Genomic DNA, 9,436 nt, shown 5'->3' on the forward strand with positions numbered 1-9,436 from the left:
CCGGAAACGAGAGTTGATCGTTTAGAATTGGTGGCCTGCGTTTGGCAGCAGCCCAGATCCACGAACGGCTGAATCGGAATTTTTTTTTGGATCGGGCCCATGTCTATCCCAGACCTTTATCAAAAGATTTTTAGCTAAGGGCTGTGGCCCATCGAGGCACATAATGCCATGCTGAGCGGACAAATGATTAGACTCAAAATAAGAAGCTGTGTATGTAGATATATATTCTTATGTTGTTAAGTATATTAGTACTGTGTATGTCATAGACTTGCTTCTTAGAGTGTAAGGTATAATCTATGAATGGATTAATCCTAGTAACTTTTTTTTTTTTGCAAAATGTAGTCCTACTGTGCTGTAATTATATGAGCAATTATGCACACATAACATTTATAACTGAGTCATATGGCTGGAATTCAAAGTGCTACTGCAGGTATGCCCTGTGGGATCTTTCACTTTGAATGGCAGGCTCTCACATTTTATAATGAAAAGCTTCTCAAACTTTCTTCAGTTTCAAAAGAGTCTGCTGTGCAGCATGGAAGAAGGAAGACAGGAAACCTGTGTATGAGAAACACAAGTCTGTAGTATTTTTGGATGCATGGGACTCTTGTGATTCAATGGATTATGATTTCCAGCTCTCGGAAGGCACAAATATGGCAGGGGGAGGAGCCAGTTCAGGCTCCACCCACACAACGGTGGACCCAGGAACACAGCTGAGTGGTCAAAGAGCAGGGCAAAGGAGTCAAAGTTGGAGTCAACAGAAAATGCTGATATAACTAAGTAAGGTGCATTGTTCTCCATCTGTATTCTTTGTCTCTGGCTGAGGAGAAAGGAAAGCAGAAAAAGCAGCTCAGCTACAATGTTTAGAGAAGCTGCTCTTGAAGCACAGGAAAAATGGGCCACAAAGGAAAATTGACTGAAAGCCTTATGTGATGAAGCTCTTAAAGTCACTACGACAATTTCTTTTTCCTGAAAAGGCACTGAACAGTTGTTTTAAAAATGTGTCTCTTCTATTCTCTATTTTATGGAAAGAAGCTCATCTAGCAGCTAGACAGAAGGGAAAAACTGGTCATGTAAGTGGAAAACTGGCCAGGTGTTATTCATATTTTAGATCCAGAGCTATGTGTCTACAAGTTTGCATTATTATTGTAATTATTCATGCAAGTATATCCAACATATACTTTGATCATTAGTAGCTTGAATAGGCTATGCTCCTGTGTTAAGTATGTACTGTGAAACGGTGCATTGATTTTAAATTGTTACCAGAACTGCTCTTTATTATAATGGGGAATTAGCTGTAGCAGTCTGTAACTATTAATATTAAGCGAGGATCATAACCTATGTTTACGGAGGTCCCGATCCCAGACACTCTAGTGAAAAAGAGGCAGACAAGGAGTAAGGTCCAAACACGTGTATTGAGTGTAGCGTAAGCCTAGCTTGCACAATCATACAAAGAACATACAAGGTCTAAGAAATACAGAGTAGGAAATACAGAGACGTTCGCATTAGCTGGTTCCCAACGATGATAGGGGGAATACTCACTTATCCTGAAGCGAAGCAGAGACACAACAGCGAGGTGGCCCAATGCCAGCACTGGGACCACAGACGGACAGCAAGGAAGTCTGGATAGGAATGGCCTGAGCACCGAGTGGTCTGGGAGACCAGCTTAAATACCCCAAAACGTACCCTGGGGCTGGTGCTGTACTTGGTGGTTCTCACAGATTAAAACAAAGGGTCTAATGGGCTACTGAATGGCTTGGATGGGCCACTTTGGTAATCAGATTGTGATAAGTGACACCTCAGGAAGAGGGGACAAAAGAGGGAGGGGGAAATCCAAGTGGGCTGAAAGGATGTTCCAGCGGACAGGGCTTGTCCTGATGTCATCAGCTTTGGAATGCGGAGGTTTCTTTGAGATGCGTTCTCTAAGTGCTTGGGATGGTCGGCACTTAGTTCCTTCTCCGGGGCGGCTCCTAAGATATGCAGAGCGGGGCGAGGGGCTCTCGCTGCGGACGTGGTGTGCCCGCTTCGCCGAAATGGCTTCTCAAAGCAGTCTTCTTCCCAGGGTCTTCTGGCTGCCTAAGAACATGGATGCCGGCTGGGCATAGCTGGGGCTGGATAGCAGGCTGCCCGGTAGCGAGGGCAAGCTCGGCGACCGGCCCGCGGGAGGCTCCAGGCGGGAACTGACCAGGGAGCGCCTAGCCAGGCTCGCTGGAGGTTTCCCCGGCAGGCGCCCGGCTGCTAGCAGCGGCTTGGGCCCATATGAGGCAGGCTTCCATGGAGGCAGGGGGAACAACACTTTAAAACACAGTCCAAGGCAGGGAACAGGCACGGTCCGTGGCAGATGGCAATGCAGGCACGGGGCACACTTGTAACAGAGTCCAAACGCACACAGGGAATTCCAGATATAGGCCAGGGCAGGGCTTGCCCAGGAAGAGAGTCCTTTTTGTGCAGTCAACCAAACATGGAGTCAGTAAACTACACAGTCTATAGCAGCAGCAAGGTAATTGACACGCAGGCAGGAAACTGACACGTGTATCAGAACACACACGTGCAAAGCAGTCTTTGGGTGTAGCAGTAAAACAGCCACGCAGGAAACTTTAACACAGTTCATAGCAGGCTTCAAAGCAGGGGAGGGGGCCTACTTGGCAACAATTCCCCCCCTCGGAGACCCCGGGACGTCAGGCGCGCGGGTCTCCGAACTTGACTTCAAAGGCGAGGTGGTCGGCAATGTCCGGTGGTCGAGCTTCGAGCGAAGAAGGAGTGGGAAGGGAAGGAGGGGGAGGCGTCACTCAAAAATTTAGTTCGGAGAACCACCTAACCGAATAAGTGCAATTTAGATCAGCCAATGGGCTGCAGGTCTCTGGGTTCACACCAGGGGGTGTGCTAAGTGCAATCGTCAGAATAAATAGCAATAATTCATAAGTAATAGCAATTCATAGTAGTAGGCAGCAATGATCAATTCATGCATATAAATAGCAATAATTCATAATTGTGTACATTGATTAATTCATGATTGAAGGTAATTCATATGGAACTCATGATGGGTTAAAAGCACTAAAAACCAGGAGCAATTAATATACATGGATTAATTCATAAGCATAAGATTTAAAAGCAAAGACAATTCATGGTTCAATTCATGAATGCAGGATTAAAAGCAATTCATACAAGGTAAAAACATAAATATCTATATAGGATAAAAGCAATGATCTAGGGAGTTAAAACCAATTCATAGAGATAGCAGCAATAAAAGCAAGTGCGGAGAAACAATTCATGGGGGTGAGCGGCGGAAGGGCTCATAGGGGGTCAAAAAAAAAAAATAGAATTCTCAATTAAAAGACCAACTCATACAGTCAAATTAAAACCAAATTCATACAGGCTAAAACCAATGTTTAAATATCCAGTAAAAGAGACCGTTCAGGAGGGATCTCATTTAAAACCAAATTCATAAGATAATAGATATGCTAGAATTACCTCGGCGGAGGGAGTCGGGTTAAAAAGGCAATTCCTAAGGTTAAAATCAAATTCATAGGGATAAAGTTCATGGGCGCACTTGCAATAGATAGAGAGGGGGACTAGTTCGGGGCTAAATTCATGGGAGTTAAAATTCATAAAAGCAATGAGGAGAAATTCATAAGACCATAGAGTAACAAAGATCACAGACGGCTCAGTCCGCAGTACAGCTGCTGGACTGGGTTGCATATATACAGGAACAAGCAAACTTAGTCCATGTGCTCCAAAACACACTTCCACCCCCCCTTGCTGTCTGCGTCAATCCGCAGAGCAGGGTCGGCAGGCGGCGAGAAGGGCTTCAGGCACACAGTTCTAGTCCTCATGGAGGTAGTGCCGCTGGCGGTCGTTTGGAGACGGGCCGTGGGCTGGGAGGCAGAGAAACACGTCCCCCCCTAGTCCACAAGAGGGCCTTGGAGCGGTGTCCGGCAGCAGAGCGTCCATGGGGCCGGTGCAGGATCCGTACACATAACAAAATCCAAGCATAGTTCATAATAACATAAGCAAATAAACAAGGGTTAAAGGAGGGCGCCAAGAATCACCATTAGGGCAAGAGTAGGTCTGGATTGTAATGGTCCAGGCGGTGGGATAGTTGGAGTTGCTGGAGCTGTCGGCGGCTCCAACAGCCCAGATAAAGTAATGAGGCACATAACAAGACTTGAAAGGCCAAAATCACAACGATCGGGTGCAAAGCCAAATTGTAAATTCCAGTGGCAGTGGGGCTCCAACCAAAGAGGGTCTCCCACCACGAGTGCTCGCCGGTGGTCTTAATCCGCTGGACAAGATCCAAAATCTCCTTTCCGTTGTGGGACACAACCAAAGCAGTTGTGTCCCCGTCCCTCTGGATGCTCTGGAGGGTGCGGTGGAGCTGCGGGTGGGCCAGGAGCTCATGGATTAGCTCCAGACCGATGCCAAGGGGGACTGGCTTCACATGTCGATAGATGGAGGGTGCCACCAGGATCTCTTCTTGGGTCCAGACCGGTACCGTGTAAGTGAAGTCGCAGGCTGCCACCGAAGATAGGTTGCAGAAGCAGCGGTTGACTCCCGGGATCACGGGCTTCAGCTGGAACGAGTTCAGGACCACAAAATCGCAGGCCGTTCGCACGCAGGCACATCCTTTCCCAATGTAGACCACAGCGGAGCTGTTCTCCTGGACGACCTCGAAAGGGCACTCATTGAGGGCGTCGACTTGCGGGGCTACACAGGGGTGATGAGGTGCAAAGGCTTGGTCCTGGCAAATGAAGCCGGTCTGGTCTCGATGCTGGCACCCTTGGAGGCTGACGAGCTGCCATCCGGTCGGGGTGAAGCGGGCCCAATGGTCGGGGTGGCGGGCGTAGAGGACTTCGGTGTCGCTGACTTGGAGTCCCAGAGGCACGACTGGATACACATGGAATGACTCGTGCGCACTGGCCGTTAATAAAAATAATTTAAGCTCCTGGGTGGTCGGTGAGAACGAGGAATTTACAAGAGACCACCAGGATTCAAGCTCCAGTTCTATGGGTGACAATTTGGGCATAATCAATCTTTTAATTTCCAGGGGCAAATGCCCGTCCGTGGCTTGCCGAATTAGCCCCATGGCCACAGCCTGATTTAATTGTTGGGCTTGCATACATGCCATGGCTATTGACACGTTGCGTTCAAAAGACTGTGTCCCTTTGAGCAGCAGAGAAAATTCTCTTTCAATTTGACTCTCCCAGTTAACTAAAATGGAGCTGATCTCGTGTTGCCCATTTGAAATGGAATTTAGGGACTGCACCACCGGTTTACCTAAGTCGGAGATGCTAGTCGTGACATGGGCAAACTTATTAGCGAGAGTCTCAATATTGACCGAATCCATGATTGCTAAGCCTCCGGCTGCAGGAGCAGTCCAGTCGGCAATGCTTCGTCTGGCACGCGAGAGAGAGGGGGAGGGATCGATCCACAGTTGTAGCCATGCATTCCAACCCTTGCTACCGGCCTCCAGATAGGGAGCGCACTGCGGCAGCCTCTGGGTTACATTTAGTTCGGCTAAGTCTATGCGGATCTCTTTTAAAGACATTTGCGGGCGGACTAGAACTCTCTCTCGAATGTCAGTTTTCAAAACATGGGAGCCCACTATATGCGTGCCGCCTTGGCTTAATTGTTCATTGCTAGCAATCAAAGGGTCAATTTGGATGGTGTGGGTCTCCTGGGTCCGGATCAGCAGGGAATAATTGCCTGGTTCACGAGTCAAATTTACAAAGAGCAGCCCAAGCCGGTGAAATTTCTCTACTAGGGGCTTGGTTTGGCATTCGGGCGTCTGTTGAACCAGAATCCAATCAGGTGGGCCATGTTTGGCTAGGTCTTCCTCCTTTACAATCCAGGTCAGGTTCTCCCAGCGTTCTATAGCAAAGGAGAGAACTGCGCCTGAAGGGGGCGTGATAGTGACCGATGCAGATTCAGTGGTAGTAGTGCCTAGTAGGATGGTCATTCTAAAGGGGTCTCCTGCCTTCCATACTGCGGCCGACACTAAAATAACTTCACAGTATGGTCCGAGAGCCTCAGTAACAAATGGCGAGGTCTCGAAGTTGGCAGGGGTGGTATATTTGTCTACCACCGGGACTGCGGTGGGGGCTGGCCTTATACGGGGAAGAAACATACATGGAATTGGAGCAAGTGGTGACACTGTGTCAGTAGACGAGTAGCATACTAATTCTTGGGACAGAGTTTTTACTCCCACACATAAAATAACAAGCTCTGGGGGTCGGATCCACTGCTCTTCGCAGCTGCGGAAGTTTGTGCGATCCGTGGGGGTGGTCATATTGCTCTGCTGCACAACTTTGCAGACCATCATTTCATTTCCTGCCAGGGTATTAATACATCTCCAGTGGGGGTAGGGCATTAATTTGGACGGGCGTCCCTCTGTTAGGGTGCCTGCCAGCACGAGCAGACACAGAGTAGCCAAGTGCCTCATCTCCTGGCCTTCTTTTTCCTTTTGTGGTGAAAATATCCTGGGGAGACCTGCGGATATAAGTACAGGCTCCCTGAGTTGGTTGCAGCAAAATAAAATAAAGTGAAGTAGGGAAAAAGAGAGGGGGTTTTTCTGCCAGCACTCTTACTGATTGGGGCTCGAACGAGAAGTCCCAGAGCACTAAGCGAGCCTTCCAGCTTGTTGCTCTGGGGAGCTCCTGTGCGAAGGTTCCTTTCTAAAGCATGTATATTTCAGAGGGGAAACGTCTTTACGTCGAGCAAGGGTCGGCTGTGCGTTAGGCGGGATTATGCAAACTCGCCCCAGGGGTCCCTGGGTGCCTAGGCTATGTGGCCTTCAGGTGCCCCTTGCTTGGCGGCGGGCTGCTCTTATCTTGCGGGCTGAGAGCTATCGGTCCGGCTCGGCCTGGCCTTGCCGTTTTAAAAAGAAAAAAACTAAAGAGCGGTTTCCATTAACTATAAGGGTTGCTGCAGACGGGGGCCCTCGTTTTAATTTTTCAAAAATAGGCCTTCGTCATATGTTTGCAGGACAACCAATTTTTGGGGGGGACTCCCTCGGGAGGCCCCATCTTCTGGTTTTAAAAAAAAAGGTACACTGGGCAAAAAGAAAAATACACTGAGCAAAAGAAAAATGCACTGAGCCAAAAGAAAAATACACGGAGCAAGAGGCATACGGGTGTGGGGTACTTTTGGGTTGCCCTCACTTGGAAGGCCTGGCAGGGCTTAATAAAACTTCAATATGCCTCCCCCCCTTCTTTTCCCTTGTGCGGTACGGGCAAGGGAAAAGATTACGTGGGGCGGGCGGCTGCTGGCGGAAAGGGCCGAAGTGGAACCGAAGGTGCTCGGCGGCGTTTATCGAAAAGCGGCAGAGGCGGCCGAGATCTGCCGGCGCCACTGGGTCTGGGTTATTCGGGGGTCATTTTGGCGCGGGGGATTCTGGCTATGTAAATGAGGTACGCTGCCCCTTGTGCGTGGCGAACGCACCCCAATAACATATTCCAGAGGTAACATATTTACAAAATACTGGCGGGTCTTTTACTTTTGCACTAAAGCGTACTGGATGGTGGCGCCGTATAGCAACTCACCATGACGAATATGAACATTAGTAAAAGAGGGATGTTGGGCTATCTGGGGGTCCTTTTCCAGGGGAGGCACGGCCCTCAAAGCCAAAGCCGACCATCATGCGAAAGCGTGGGTCTGGCAGGTGAGACCCCGAATCTACGTAGATGCGGGATCTTCACCAGCACGGCGGGTGATATATTTTCGAATACAGGGATCACCTTATTTGGTGGTTCCACCATGTTCGAAAGAATGCATGCACCCTTGGGCTAACGCCTCTCCGCCCACTTTCATACACAGCAAATCTCTTTTGCCTGTGCAATTTTTTTCCGAACATGCGGCTTACAATCCAATCAAGAATCACTTTCGGTGGTGGTCCTATTTGGCTTTGATTGCCGTGTCTTTCCCTAAGGGTCCCAACTGTGGGGCCCGCCTAATGAAGTTAAAGAATAGAACCGAAAAGAAATAGCAAAAACACTAAATGATTATAGGAAGCTAAGTTGGCCTTTTACATGATTATAGGAAGCTACGTTGGCCTTTTACATCTAAATTCAAAAGGGAATTGGGCTTCAGGTTCACACACACATAAAGTTAAGACTGCACAACGAAAAGGGACGGGGGCTGTGGGGACTTGAACTCAAGTCTCCTTAAGGTGGCTTTTCCACTCCTGGTTCCAATCCCTTCCAAATTCTGACAGGGAACCAGTGATTACATTTATTTGGGCTTACTTCAGCCTGGGAGAGGACAAAAGGAAGAACTGGGAGGAGGTCAGAATCCTGGTCTGGCCAGTTTTTCCATTTCAATGAGGGGTGGGGGTGCAACGCTGAGTGGGAACAGTCTGTTTTAGATGCTGCTAGTAACTGGGAGTCTTTCTGGAATCTGCTCACTTGCATTATTACATTCCTGACTGCACTTACTGCTGGAGGCTCTACCTTTTCATTAAGTTTTGGGCTTGAGCCTTTTAAAATGAGGAAACAGATACACAAATATCTCTGAATTAGCTCAAGCACTACTAAACCACACAGGCCCAACATGAGGTTTTCTTCAGGGGTGTTAGTCAGGGAAGGCTGACAGAAAGCTATTTGGTGTGTAGTTGCAAGCACTGGATTCTCAAAGCAATTTAATTCTTTTAAAGGAACTGCATTTTTACTCTCGTCTGTTTGGTTTTCAGGGTCATTGCAAGAGGGCACTGTCACGGTGGGCTGTGTATAGCTTGGCTGGGGGCAGTCTATGGGAGCCAAGACAATTTCTTGGGGAATGACTTTTAAACTCTGCACATGCTCAGAGGCTAAAGTGAATTCTGGCTTCTTGGGCATGGGGGCTGAGGCAGAAATTGGAGGCAAAGGTGACTGGCTACCTGTTTCACTGCCTTTGGCGGGGCGGGGTGCTGATTCAATCACTGATTGTTCCTCTAAAGTCTTTAATCTGGCTTCAGTGAGTCTCTGGGATTCCAGGAGATTTTGCATCAGGGTTTTTAAAGTGGCGGTTTCATTATTCTGGTTCTCCAGCAAAGTCTGCATGCTAAGGAATTTATTGTGGAGCTGCTCTTTCTCTATTGTGCAAGCATTTAATTTTTCTTTTAATTCCTTATTCTCTTTATTAAGATCATTTATTTTTAAATTCTGTTCCCTGTTTACACTTATAAGCTCCTGAATTTTATTTTGCATCTCTGCCAGGTTTCTTTCAGAGGTGTCTGGCAAAGTTGGTGCTGGGTTCTGGGTGCGAATCACCCTTTGGAATCTTTCCTTCTCTCTTTTAAGTTTCCAGCTATTTTTAGTTCCCGGAGGTCGAAGGCTAGCCTCAACCTTTGGTTTTCTCCCACGGGCAGTTAAGTGGGGAGAATAATGTGTGACCCCCGGGCATCCCTATTGGAAAAAGGGGTTCCCAGCTGGTGGCGGCTCTCCTAGGTCAGAGGGCTCCTCATGGT

Source organism: Eublepharis macularius, chromosome 3, assembly GCF_028583425.1.
Source record: "Eublepharis macularius isolate TG4126 chromosome 3, MPM_Emac_v1.0, whole genome shotgun sequence".
NCBI classification, from domain to species: Eukaryota; Metazoa; Chordata; class Lepidosauria; order Squamata; family Eublepharidae; genus Eublepharis; species Eublepharis macularius.